Source organism: Echinops telfairi, unplaced genomic scaffold (assembly GCF_000313985.2).
Source record: "Echinops telfairi isolate 266 unplaced genomic scaffold, ASM31398v2 ScPeMD7_7475;HRSCAF=8513, whole genome shotgun sequence".
Classification (NCBI taxonomy): domain Eukaryota; kingdom Metazoa; phylum Chordata; class Mammalia; order Afrosoricida; family Tenrecidae; genus Echinops; species Echinops telfairi.
The window spans coordinates 11,571,357-11,585,608 of NW_022111379.1; the positions used below are offsets into that span (position 1 = coordinate 11,571,357).

At 42.2% G+C, this 14,252-nt stretch overlaps 1 protein-coding gene across 1 annotated transcript in view; it reads right to left on the bottom strand.

The window, feature by feature from the left end:
- RCN2 (reticulocalbin 2) overlaps window positions 1–14,252 on the bottom strand; it is a 33,952-nt gene that overhangs the window by 18,824 nt on the left and 876 nt on the right. The gene's annotated exons all lie outside the window — the stretch shown is intronic.

Here is a 14,252-nt window from a genome sequence, read left to right on the forward strand (position 1 = left end):
AGTGTTTTCCAGTCCAGTCTGTTGGGGCACCAAGCCCTGGCCCCAAAGTCTACCTTCGGCATTCCCTGGGGACCTCGCCACTCCGTTACCATGCTGTTCTGTTGTACCCCCTTAGTGTTTTGCCTCAGTGTGGCAGGATCAGATCAGGCGCAATTCCCACAGTGTGTCTCCAGTGTTGTCCCCTGTAGGACTATGGGTCAGTGAGGGACGTCGTGTCTCATAGTGGGACTGGCCATGTGGTCCTCTCTGTGGACTGGCTGCTCTAATCAGGAGCACCGTCCTCAAGGCCTAGTGGGCCAGGATGTGCTCCACTCTCCCCTTCTCCCCCTCCCGTGTGCTCTGATCAGATATGTCCCTCTCCTGGAGCTGCAGATTCAGTGCCGTCCTATGAAATGAATTCTTCTGGGGGGAGGGGCAGGTGTCCACATAGTAGTTGGGATTGGGGCCGGCCCCTCAGACCTCTCCACTGGTTCCCTACTCCACACTGGCATGTTGCATTCACATCCTGGAGCACTGGGTTGGAGTCTGGTCCCTCTTTCCCTGTGGAGATATAAAAAATACCCTCCCCTTGGGTGGGTTAGTGACCTGTCTGCTGTGATCCACAAGGTCAGTAGTTCGAAACCACCAGCTGCTCCTTAGGAGAAAGACAGGGCTTAAAGAGTTATAGTCTCGGAAACCCACAGGGGCAGTTCTACTCTGTCCTGTCGGGTTGCTATGAATCAGACTATTGACTCCATGTACCTAATAACAACATTGGAGATGGTGGAGCCCTGGTGCCATAGTGGGTTACATGTTGAGCTGTTAACTGAAAGATCAGCAGTTCAAAACCGCCAGCTACTCAAGCAGAAGAAAGATGAGACGTTCTATGCCAGTCAAGATTTACAATTTCAGAAACCCACAGGGGCAGTTCTATTTTGTCCTATAGGGCCGCCATGAGTCAGAATCAACTCCGTGCCGGTGAGCTTTTTATGAAAAATTGGAGCTGGAAGAGCAAAGTGATACCCCAGTGATTCTTCTGGATTTCAGATTTGGCCCTCCTTGCCTTGATGATGTAGCAAAAACCAAACTTCCCTTGTTAATTGAGAGTGATGGCTCCCAATACTGTAACTCCCTTCCTGGCTGTCAACTACTCATTCAATGGGACCATTATTGTGCACCTGCATGAAAGCCTATCTCTTTTGGGAACTATTGCAGATGTGGTTGCTGCCTGGCTCCATCTCCCCTAAGTCCAGTTGAGTTCATCCGCAGGTGCGGTAGAGAGTTCTTACACCATAACAGCTTTCCTGCATCTCCTTTCTCTTCCTCTGAGCTTTCTCTGATAACGGCAAAAGCCTGCTCTGCCAAAGTCAAATAAAACCCAGGAGTTAATTGCCCTGTGGGATTGGATTTGGTGGTGATGTGCCCAATCTTCCCATCTTCCAAGAGGACAATTCTGAGGCTTGTTACAAATGTGTTTCTCAAAAGTGGGTGAAGGGAGATGTTGGACAGGGCAAGATATGACAAAATAATAATTTATAAATTATCAAGGGCTCATGAGGGAGGGGGGGCAGGGAGGGAGGGGAAAAATGAGGACCTAATGCCGGGGGCTTAAGTGGAGAGGAAATGTTTTGAGAATGATGAGGGCAATGAATGTACAAATGCGCTTTACACAATTTATGTATGTATGGATTGTGATAAGAGTTGTATGAGCCCCTAATAAAATGATTAAAAACACAAAGCAAAACAAATGTGTGTCTCTGGGAGGTTTAGCCTTAGTCTCCCATGGTGTTCACTCGCTTATCAGCATATATTTTCTTGACCTTTCTCATTTTTTGAATGCCTTTTCTCACTCCTTGACTTGTGCTTTCTGGAATCACCTCCTAGATAAACCACCTGCACCCAAGACCTTGTCCTAGGACAAGAATCCAAACTAAGACAGAAACCCAAACCTCTAAGTCAGAGTCCGAAGTTACGGAGAAAAGAAACAGAAGTATTCAAGTGGGTTATTAGGCGAGTAAGGCTACTAGCTCTTCCCGAACCTGGGAGCTGGGGGCTAAAAGAGTAACAGCACCATCTGTCGGTCACTGGTTCAAAGACTAGCCTCTGTTAGGTTTGCGCTCAATCTCCCAGTGCCCTCGCATAGATAGTGTTGTAATTATACCTTCAACAGACCATCCCACCAAGATTCATGGTCATTGCTCCTTGTAAATTAGTAAAATAAGATTAGTGAATTCTAGGCACGCGACCTTATACTTTGGTTGTGAAATGAGATCCTTAGTGAGAAGCAACCCTGTCTAGGATACTACGATGGTGAATCTTGGAAGCACGGCATTCCATTGAGTTCGCAGATGGTAGTTCACCTAGGGGAAGCAGAAAGAGGAACAAAGGGAGGGGGAGAACCAATCTCTAACCTTCCGTGGAAATTATTGTTGTTAGGTGCTCTCGAATCAGTTTTGACTCACAGGACCCCTACGTACAAGAGAACAAAACACTGCCTGATCCTATAAACCATCCTGCAATCATTCCTTTGTGTGAGCCCGTTGTTTCAGCCATTATGTCAACCCATCTCCTTGAGGGTCTCCTGCTTTTTAACTTACCCTCTACAATACTAGGAGCCCTGGTTGTGTAGTGGTTAGGGTTGGGTAGCAATCCACAAGGTCAGCAGTTCACAACCACGAGCCACTCCTTAGGAGAAAGATGGGGCTTTTTATTCCTGCGGAGAGTTACAGTCTCGGAAACTCACAAGGGTAGTTTTGTCCTGCTCTACATAATCAGTCTGAGTTGGCATTGAATCAATGGCAGTGAGTTAGGCTTTTTTTGGTTGTCTATAGTACCAAGCATGTTGTCTTTATCCAAGAATTGATTCCTATTGATAATATGACTGAACAGCATGAGATGAAGGCATATCATCCTCCCTGCCAAGGAGCATTCCGGCTATTCTTTCAACACACATTTGTTCATTCTCCGGCAGTTTGTAGTATATTTAATATTCTGCACCAAGCAATAATTCAAAAGTATTCATTTTTAGGTCTTTGTTATTAATTGTCCAGCTTTCACATGCATTTGAAGCAATTGAAAATACTGTGGCTTGGTTCAGGCACACCTTAGTATTTGGAGTGATGGGTTTGTTCTTTAAACACTTTAAAGATCTTCTGCAACAGATAGATTTGTCTAGTGTAACATGTGCTTGGGTTTTCTGGCTGCTGCTAATATTGATTTTGGATCCAAGTGAACTTAAATCCTTAACAATTTCATTCTTTTCTCTGTTTATCGTTATGTTGATTATTGGTTCCATCAAGTGGATTCCAACTCAGAGATTATTGATCCCAATATTGGTCCCATCAAGTGGATTCCAACTCAGAGCAACCCTATATAAGGTTTCTGAGACTATAAATCTCTATAGGAGCAAACAGTATCAGCTTGATCCTATGGAGCAGCTGGTGGGTTTGAACGATCAAGCATGTGATTAGCAGCCTAACACTTAACTCACAGCTCCACCAGGGCTCCTTACGGATCCAGGTGTAAGGATTTTTGTTTTCCTTATGTTGATGCATAATCCATAGTGAAGATTGTTGTCCTTAATCTTCACTAGGAAATGCTTCAATTTGCTTCACTTTCAATAAGCGAGGTTGTGTCATCTGCATAGCACAGGTTATTAATGAGTCTTCTTCCAATCCTGATACTACATTTTTATTCATATAGTCCAGTTTCTTAGATAAGTATGATGAAACAACCCTGACATACATCTTTTTGATGTTAAACCATGTCGGACCCTTTTTTCTTTACAAGCAACTGCTTTTGATCTTTGTATGGTTCCACATAAGTACAATGAAGTATCCTGGAATTCCCATTCTTTGTTCTACTATTCATGATTTGTTATGATCCACAGGTCTAATGATTTTGCATCGTCAATAAAACACATGTAAACATCATTCTAGTATTCTCCACTTTCAGCTAAAATCCATCTCATGTTAGCAAAGATACCCTCATTTCACATCTCCTGAATCTGGCTTGAATTTCTGACAGTCCCCACTTGATGTACTGCTTAAATGATTTTTAAAAAAGTATTGTTAGCCAAGTTTTATTTATAATATTGGTCTCTAATTTCAACATTGTTGGCTCACCTTTGTTTGGAATAGACAGCAAGGTGGATTGCTTACAGTTGGTTGCCACAGACGAATGCACATCTGCAGCAGTGCATTGCTTTGTTGAACTATTTCAGTTGGCCTTCCATCAATCCCTGGAGCCTTGATTTTTGCCAATGCCTTCAGTGCAGCTTGGATTTCTTCCTTCCATGCCACTGATTCTTGCTCATATGCTGCCTCGTGAAATGGTTAAATGTCTATCCATTCTTTTTTGGTGTATTGACTGTACATTCATCTTCTTTGATGCTTTCTGTGTTGTGAACACAGAAATGGATTTTTAAAAAAAGATATGCTAAGGGTGCTCTTCTTTTTGGTTTTCTAATGCCAGGATGTTGTTTATATTTTTGAAAAGAGGTATTTGGTATTTGCAACGAATGGGTCGTTGCTCTCACAAAATTCTATCAGGGGATCTTCTCATCATTTCTATCTCACCGTGTTCATCATTATTTCCTAACTGCTGATCCTTCTTGGTTCCCAACTTTCACATCTCCATCAGCATCAATTACCAATGCACCTTGATCGAATGCCTGCATGGAAGAGGTCTGACGTAATCAACATGTCCCCACTGCCCCAAGGTATGACGCCGTATCGATGACTCAGTATTGATCTGCTATTGGCACACTGCGCTTTCTGCTTTGGAAAGGGATGTCCCTGCTGCTGAGCTCATGAATAGCGGTCATCCCTGCTTCTACATGGCCCATCAGAAAAGGTCTGAGTTGAATAAAGAAGTTGACCAACATCCACAGAATGGGTCTTGTCCACCTGATTTCTGACTTTTCTCTTTAGTGGATGCCTTTAGACATTCACATAGGACATAAAAATCTTCCAGTATACGGAGATCTTGAGAAGCCCATCATAGATGTCTTCTACCGATTTCTTTGTTACCATATTCCAATAGTATGCATCCCAAGTCTGTTCAACAAGTAAAGCCAGTAGCCACCACCCCTGAGTCACTGTACATCTACCCTTCAGCCCGTGTCTCCTTCAAGGTAAAGTGGACATCTAGATGTGCTGCTCAACGTTCTCCTAATTAGGAGGACTGCTCTCACCATGTTCTTTTGCAGCCACTCCTGAATGGAATGATACGATCCCTGCTATCCTCTTCTCGCTGGTGCCTACTGTACAGATCCATCTTTAAAACCAGATTTTCTTTCTTCTGCCAGATTGTATCAGATGGCCTCTCATGAAGCCCTAGAGTTGGAGAGCTATTTACCAATGCCATTTAATTGGCTTCATAACCTGCTCAAGCCTGATTTTGTATCTACAACTTTGAATTGAGGATCCATTGTTTGTATGTTTGCCCAACCTTATAGCATGTGGTCGGTTCGTGATCAGCGGCTCAGGTCAGACAGGCCTGCTGATGTCACTATGTTCCAGTCTCTACTAGAATCCAGTGAAAGCCAAGTGTTTTTCAGCAGAAGAGGGAATGGCTTTAGGCGAAAACCCTGCGGCTATCCTACAGGGGCCTCTCAGAGGTTTCCTACATCTAAGTAGCAACCTTCTTTACTGCACACACTTTGGGCTTGGGAGGGTTATTGGGCAAAGTAGCTTGCACAGCATACTGGATCTGCTGTAGTTTTATCTTTTTCTCGGAATGCTCAAATATAGTAGTTTTACAGATGTCTCAGTAATTGGATCAGAGAAGTACATGCAAGTCTCATATATGCTGTCTGTCAAATCCCCAAATTGTGTTTCTTGCTTAGTTCTTAGTATCTATGAGTGCCGAACCTCGGCTCTCATTATTAGGCAGGGGTTCTCAACCTTAGCACTCTTGGGATTGGGGCCAGATTACTTTTTAGTTGTGGAGAGCTGGCCTGAATATTTCAAGGAATTTACCAGGTTTCTTGACCTCTGCCTACTAGAGGACAGTAGCAAGATACTTGTCCACTTCGAGTTGTGATCACCACAAATATCTGTAGACATTGTCAAAGCTCCCCAATTGGACAATGATCTGTGAAGGTCATTCTGGTTTATATTGCTTATTCTCATTCTCATTAGCTGTATCTCAGGAGAGCATCACCTTTAAAGTTGTGTTCTTTATTTTTTGGTAAATGAAACCCAGGAACTCTGAACCTACAGGAAAAGCAAATAGAACAAGGTTTGGGGTTGTTTTTGGAGGGGGGTAGGATTTAGAGGGGTGCAGAACATAAAAAGGAGATGGTGTCAAGGAATCCAAGAAATAAAAGTATGTTTGAACACTCATTATGGAAGCAAATATACAATTCTGTTTGACGTGATTGAACTGTGCTATGATATGACATAGGCATTAACTCCCAAGTTATAGCAAATTAAAAAAAAAAAAAGCATAGATCCAGGAATGGGTTCTAGCTCCAACTTCAGAACAATTAGTTCTTACATCATGGTCCTGCTCAACACCCGCCTTCAGGAAGGGAACACGAGATACAGGTGCTAGAGCAAAACGTGGCAAAGAATTTAGATGGTGCCCAGCTATCAGATAAAATAATGTGTGGGGTTAAAGGCTTGTCTACAAACAAGCAGCCATCTAAGAGAGATGTCAACTAAGTCCACATGGAAGAAGTGCACCATCATCAATCACCGAAGGATTGGACTCCATATAATCCAAAGTCGAAGGAGGGATCAGTATGAGAGCCTACATTGTGAGGCTCTGGTGTGCAGAGGCAGTGGATGACAGCGGGAAGCCAAGATTCATTTGTGGAACCGCATAAGAAATAAGTCTCAAGCAAACTCCCCCTGCCTAAAATTGAGGGATGGGAGGAAAGTGGTCACAAAACAAGAGTTCTTGGGAGAGAGGAGTATAGGAGAACAAAGGTATGAATCTGACTTGAACAGTGAAATCTTTGTCCATAGACCCCCTATCCCCCATCCCACCTCCTATGATGTGGGCTGGACCTGATCCGGTTTCCAAATTTTCGGTACTTTTGGTTTGTATTGTTTGGTTTGGTTTGTCCCTTCATAGTAGAATGTATCTCACTGTTATGTCAATGGAGGGCACCCTCTTGAAGGTGTGTTATATGCTCTTGCGTTGTTCATTATATGAAACCCAGGATTGTTGAACCTATAAGTATAGCAAGTAGAATAAGGGGTTCTGGGGGAAGGGGGGTGCTGTGGTGGTGGTGGTGGTGGAGTAAAAGGGAGATGAAGTCCATGTAGAAAAAGAATAGTTGGAAACTGATTGTGATAGCAATTGTACAATTCTACTTGCCGTGAATGAAATATGGAATATGTTGTATTAAATCCCAAATCATTTTTAAAAAGGGAAATCTAATGACAGAGTGTTACATTTGTACCTAACTACATCTACCATAATTGACTTTACAATGCTGTCTGTCTGACAGCAGGGCTATTCACATCTCTGGACTATTGCCAGTGGGGATTCACCAGAGGCTTATTCCATGTGGGGACCCTACAAATGAATTTGGGGCTTCCACTGTCATCCATCGCCTTCTGAAAGCTCATCATTCAGAATTTAAGCTCTAAGACTGCTCCCTCCTCTTGATTTAGATTTTATTATTTACAATCCTTGGATCACACAGACTTGGCTTAGTAGACTTGGCTGTTTGTTTTAAGACAAGCCTTTAAGACTCTAGACACCATTCTTTCTGATAGCTGAGCATCATCTGACTTCACCTATTTGGCTATAGCATTCAAATCTTCAGTAACAAGACCGTACTCTTTATCAGAGTAGAGAGCCTCATCTTTCTTCTGCATAGCAGCTATTGTTCCGAACTGCTGACCTTGAATGGCTACCATGGCAGTTTATTAATAAGCCTTCCTCCCATCCTGATGCCATATTCTTCTTCATAAAGTCAGCTTCACCGATTATTTGTTCAGCCTACAGATTAAATAAACATGGAGAAAAGACACAACACCGATGTATCCCTTTCCTAGATTTAAACCACGCCATATTTTCTTGTTCTGTTTGAATGACTGCCTTTTTGTCCAGGTACAAGGTCAGCCTGAGTATAAAGAAGTGTTTTAGAATTTCCATTTTTTCAGTGTTATCCACACAGTTAAATGCCTTTGCGTAGTCAATAAACCACAAATAAATATTTTTCTGGTATTCTTTGCTTTCAGCCACGCCTCCTTCTGATGTTAATTATGATTATCTTTCATTCCAAATTCTTTTCTAAATCCAGCTTTAATTCATGGCAACTCCTTGTAGATGAATGTTCAAATTCATCTGCAGCCATTTTAAAATTATCTTCATCAAAATTTTTCTTGCACGTGATATTGGTATTGTTTGACGATAATTTCCACATTCTGTTGGGTCAACTTTCTTTAGAATGGGCACAAATATAGTTATCTTCTATTCAGTTGGCCGGGTATCTGTCTTCTAAATATCTTGGCATTCGAGTGAATGCTTTTAGTGTTTCCTCCGCTTGTGGAAGCATTTCAATTGGTATCCCAGCAATTCCTGGAGATGTTTTTGGCTAATGCCTTCAGTGCAGTCTGGACTTCTTCCTTCAATGCCATTGGTTATTGATCATATGCTACCTCTTGAAAGGGCTGGATGTCGACCAATTCTTTCTTTGGTTCAGTGACTCTGTGTATTCCTTCCATCTTTTTTGGATGTTTTCTGTGTCACTCATATTTTGGCTGCAGAATCTTTCTGCATAGCAACTTGAAGCTTAAATTTGTCTTCAATTCTTTTAGCTTGAGATATGCTTAATGTGTCCTTCCCTTTTGACTTTCCAATTCTAGGTCCTTGTCCATTTCATTCTAGAACGCTGCTTTGTTTTCTGGAGCTGCTCTTTCAAATGTTCTGTTCAGCTCTTTTACTTCGTCATTTCTTCCACTTCCTTTAGCTGCTCTTTGTTCAAGAGCAAGTTTCAGAATCTTTTTGACATCCATGTTGATCTTCTTTGTCTTTAATCACCTTTTGATTTCTTCATGTATAATGTTCTTGATGTCATCCCATAGCTTATGAGGTCTTCTCTCATTAGTGTTCAACTCATCAACTCTGTGCTTGAGATGCTCTCTAAATTCAGACCAGATATACTTTGGCTGTATCTTGGCTCTTGTAGATTTGTTTTAATTTTCTTCAGCTACAACCTGAATTGGAATATGAACAATTGATGGTCTGTCCCACAATAGACCCTTGGCCTTGTTTGCCTGATGGCATTGAAGTATTACATTGCCTCTTCCGACAGATATAGTCAATTTGATTCCTGTGTATTCCATTTGGTGAGGTCCATGTGTATAGTTGATGTTTGTATTGTTGAAGAGAGTCATTTTCATTGAAGAAGTTGTTGCTTTTGCAAAATTCTATCATGTAGTTATCAGCTTTGTTTCTGTTAATGAGGTCATATTTTCCAACTACTGTTTTTCCACCTTTCGACTTCTAATTGAGACTAACCATTAATGCTCCTTGATTGCACATTTGATCAATTTCAGACTACAGAAGACATCTTTGTCTTTGTGTTAGCCTAGGTAGACTAGAGAAACAAATACAGAGACACTAATATGTGTATAAGAAAGAGCTTTATATAAAGAGCAATTGTATATCAAGAAAACATCCCAGCCCAGTCCAGATCAAATCCATAAGTCCAATATTAGCCCATATGTCCAATACCAGTTTATAAATTCCTCTTCAGACTCATGCAACACATACAATGACGCTGAGTGCAGGAAGATCACAGGCCAGTGGGTGGAAAGTCTTCTGGATCCAGTGGCTCCTCCAGCTCCAGGGCTCTGACTCTCTCAGCGTCGCTCCATCTGGCTTGTCATCAGGAATGTCTGAGTGCAAGTGTGTGTCCCACCTCCAGGGAGAAAGATAGGAGTTTCCAGAATCCTCAGGAGAAGGCCAGGCCCACACAGAGGCATCATTGGCTATGACCTGCTTGATAGGCTAGACTCCACCCCTTCACAAAATGACAGATTGTGTAACTGCCACAGTCTTCTTGATTTCCTGGTACATGACTTTGACCTCCACAACCTTTCACAGGAAGCAACAATCAAGAAACCAACGATGCATTAAAACTCTAAAACCAAACTCACTGCCATTGAGTCAATGTTGATTCATAGTGACCCTATGGGACATGGTGGAACTGCCCTCTTTCGAGTTTCCAAGACTGTAACTGTTTGGGGGAGTAGAAAACCCTGTCTTTCTCCTGAAGAGTGGCTGGTGGTTTCAAACTGCCGACCTTGTGAATCGCAGGCCAACACATAACCACTATGCCGCCAGAGCCCTGATGATGCAATGCATTGGGTACACTTGTTGCACAAGATTTCTTTAAAGTGTTGAAGAGCAAGGATGTCACTTTGAGGACAAAAGTGTACCTAACCTAATCCGGGGTATTTTTCAACGGCCTCATTTACCTATGGACGTTGGACATTGACTACGGAAAACAAAAGAAGAATTGATGCGTTTGAATAATGATGCTGGAGAAGAATATTGAAAGTTACATCGCCTGCCAAAAGAACAAAGAAATCTATCTTGGAAGAGATACAACCAGAATGTTCCTGAGAAGCAAGGATGGCTTTGGACATGTTATCAGGAGTGACCCGTCTCTGGAAAAGGACATCATGCTTGGCAAAGTAGAAGAACCACAAAAAGAGAGGAGAACCCTCACGGAGAAGAACTGACCCAGTGGCTGCCGCAGTGGGTTCGACCACAGCAACAATTGTGAGGCTGGCACAGAACCAGGACCTGTTTCGTGCTCCTCTAGCTATAGGGTCGCTGTGATTCACAACTCGCTGAATGGCACCTCACTACGATAAGATCATCTTCAGCCTACACTGCTTCCCCTGAGCTCCAGGCTTACACCGTTAACCACCTACCATCAAGCATCTTCTCTGGAGCCCTTGAGGTGTGGTGGTTCCATACAGGCCAACACTTGAACCCTGCAAACCGGTCTGTCAGAAAAGGGTGAAGATGGCATGGAAGAGATCCCCTCTGATCCCAAACAGATAAGCGCCCTGGGTTTGGGGAAGCCACTCAGATGCATGAGAACACTGTGACTGCAGCATCCTTTAGCGCCAGGGTGTCACACTCCATTAGAACGCGGGCCGTTTGGTGCAACAGGCAAGATTCACGCGGGCCACATCACATTTACAAATTTTGCTAAATTTATATTTTGAAGTGAGAATTCAGGAATATGGATAGGATAATTAAAATACTACATAATTTCTTATATATATAGGATAATTAACATACTACATAATTTCTTATATTGAACATTTATTTTATTTTAATGTATTTATAAAATTAAAATTATTCTTTTTTACCCAAAACTTGCCAGCGCTTTCCTCCTACTAGTTTTCACTTACCTCTTATGTTGTGACTGGAAAATATAACAAAGTCACTAATAAAAAACAAAAAATGTTGGACAGCTGACAAACGTGATACACGATCATAATGGCTTCCCTCTAAAACTGTTAACTAGTGCTGCCGCTAGGTATGATTCATAACAGCACAACCCAGAGTGCTCTTTTAACCTTTTCGCTATTGGGATCTATTTCCATTATGTGACACTGAGAGTGGCAGACATATCACTTCCACACGTCGCCAGAACTGAGTCAGCACGTTTATACACGTCCACAGGCCCCCATGAAAGGCACTGGACCACATGTATACTCGTCTTCAGTAGTTAAAGGGTTAACGAGGGAATTGTGTGTACGGTATTGCCTTGATCTCCCCTAAGCGCTATCTTCTTCATAACAATTTAAAATTTTTTCACTTTATTTCAGAGCATCGTGGGCCACAAAAAATTACCTTGGGGGCCGCATGTGGCCCACAGGCCACCAGTCTGACACCCCTGCTTTAGGGGAAGGGTAAAGATGGAAACAGAACACTTCAGACGTGTATAGACTAAGAGGGAAACGCCATGTGTAGAAACAATAGCTTCACAGTTTGCTATTTCTATTGAATGAAAGTTTCAACCATTCTTTATAGCAATACTTTTTGACTCACCCTCATCAAAAGAAGTCATCACGCAGAGGCAGTGTTTCTAGTAGGAAAAGAGGGAGGGCTGGCATCCATCCTTTTCGGGACACCATCGTGTTAGGAATGGGAGCATGGGGAGGAATCTTTAAACGAAATGGAGAAGGAATAGCTAGAGGCAGGGAGATCAGGAGGATAAAAATGAAAAGCAAGGAACAATAATGGTTCCAAGAAGGAGTATCAAGAGCCCCCATACATCATAGAAACTAGGTAGGTCATGATAAGTGCCCACTGGGTTTGTATTAGAGCAGTGGTTCTCAATCTGTGGGTCGCGACCCCTTTGGGGGGTCAAAAGACCCTTTCACAGGGGTTGCCCAATTCATCACAATAGCAAAATGACAGTGATGAAGAAGCAACGAAAATAATTTTATGGTTGGGGGGTCACCACCACCTTAAGAACTGTATGAAAGGGTCTCGGCATGAGGAAGGCCGAGAACGGCTGCATTAGCGGGATCTCTGGGAAGCATGAGTGGTTTCCATGGAGTGGTGAGGACAAGCCGAGTAGTTGAGGAAGTAGAGAGAAAGGGTGGGTGAGTGATGCTACCGCTGCTAAGCACAGAAGGAAAAAAGAAGAAAAGCGCTGGAAATGTCAACACAGAAAGACCATTACATTGTTTAAATCTTAGGGAAATGGGAGGGATAGAAGTGATGCTGATCATAATCCCCAGGTGTGTGGATTCAGCCCCTGAGGGATGTGAACAGCCGGGGCACCTGTAGAATGCACTGAGAAGTGGACGGTTGCAGATGCAGTTAGGTTAACATTCAGCACCCTATTATTTGATCTCCCTTATGATCCATCGACATGTGTTCTCGTTTTTAGCGTTTTCTGCTTTCTTTTTGATCAGGTGTTTAATCGGTTTGTTACTCTTGGTAGTTTGGTCTGTTTTTTGAAATGTTTTTCTGCATATGAAATCCAGGATAGGTAACTCTGTAGAGATAATAACTGGATTCATGGGTCCTCTGGGGGGTGGCAGAGAAGGTTGGGGCAACGGGAAGCTAATAAAGGTGAGTAAAAGAAACTACAAGAACCAGTTCTAAAACTGATTGTGGTAATGATTGTACAACTCGATGTGATTGAACTATTGAATTGTATGATGGAATTATATGCCAATAAAACTGTTGAAAAAAATCTCCATCACCTTCTGTGAAATTGTAATGAGCTCATTTTGTTTCCGCACGTATCATAGTATCATCTAATGTACTTATTTGATAAGTACTTATTTGATAAATATGATACATACTATATTTAACTGTCTCTATTCCGTTCAGAGCTTTTTGTTGATTTTCTTAATTTATTTCTCCCAAGCATCTTTCTAGTCTAGCACCTGACACAGTAAAAACAAAACTAAACCCACTGCCACCCGTCTATGGTGACTCATATTGACCCTATACGGGCAGGGGGGAACTTCCCCTGTGAGTTTCCCAGACTGTAACTCTTTAAAGGAGTCAAACGCCTTTGAACTGCTCCCCTTGTGCATTACAGCCCAACTCGTAACCACTATGCCACCAAGGCCTCCTTTGGAGCTCGCCAAACATTGTGTAATAAGCTAACAGAAGAGCAAATTTTATAAAAAGGTAAGGGAGGGAACAGGATCCAGAATACAGCCAAATACAGTTCCTGCCCTCTCAGCGCTTATATTCTAATCATGAGATCAACTCCCCAGGGTTCTGTGGCTTTCTGCCTATTAGGGACACAGGGAAGAGAGTGATAAAACGCCTGGGTTCCCAGTTGGATGATGGAGGATAAAAATGCCTAAAATACTTGGAGGCTCTGCCATTCCTTTGATAATGATGGTTCGCGTCCTGTCGCCTTCCTACTTTGTTCGGAGCCATGATTCAGCGTCAAAATATCAATTTCATCAGGTGTCTGTTTTATCCTTGAAATAGATTAAAGACAGGTTTAGGTCTTTGTAGCTTGAGCGAGAGCCTGGCACACACTCGGAAGGAAGCTTTCACGAGGAGCATGACTGCTTTTTTTGTTTGTTTTTTAAAAGATTTAAAAACAAACTTTTTTATTGTGAATTGGGTGAAGGTTGACAGAGCAAATCGTTTTTCTATTCAACAATTCATACACATTTTGTTTCATTTTACTGATTGCAATCTTTAAAATGTAACAATTTATCTTACTTTTTCCTGATTTTCTTGTTTCCATTCTGTCTTTTTCTCTCATTTTTCTTAATTTTGCCCTTAGATAAATTCTACCC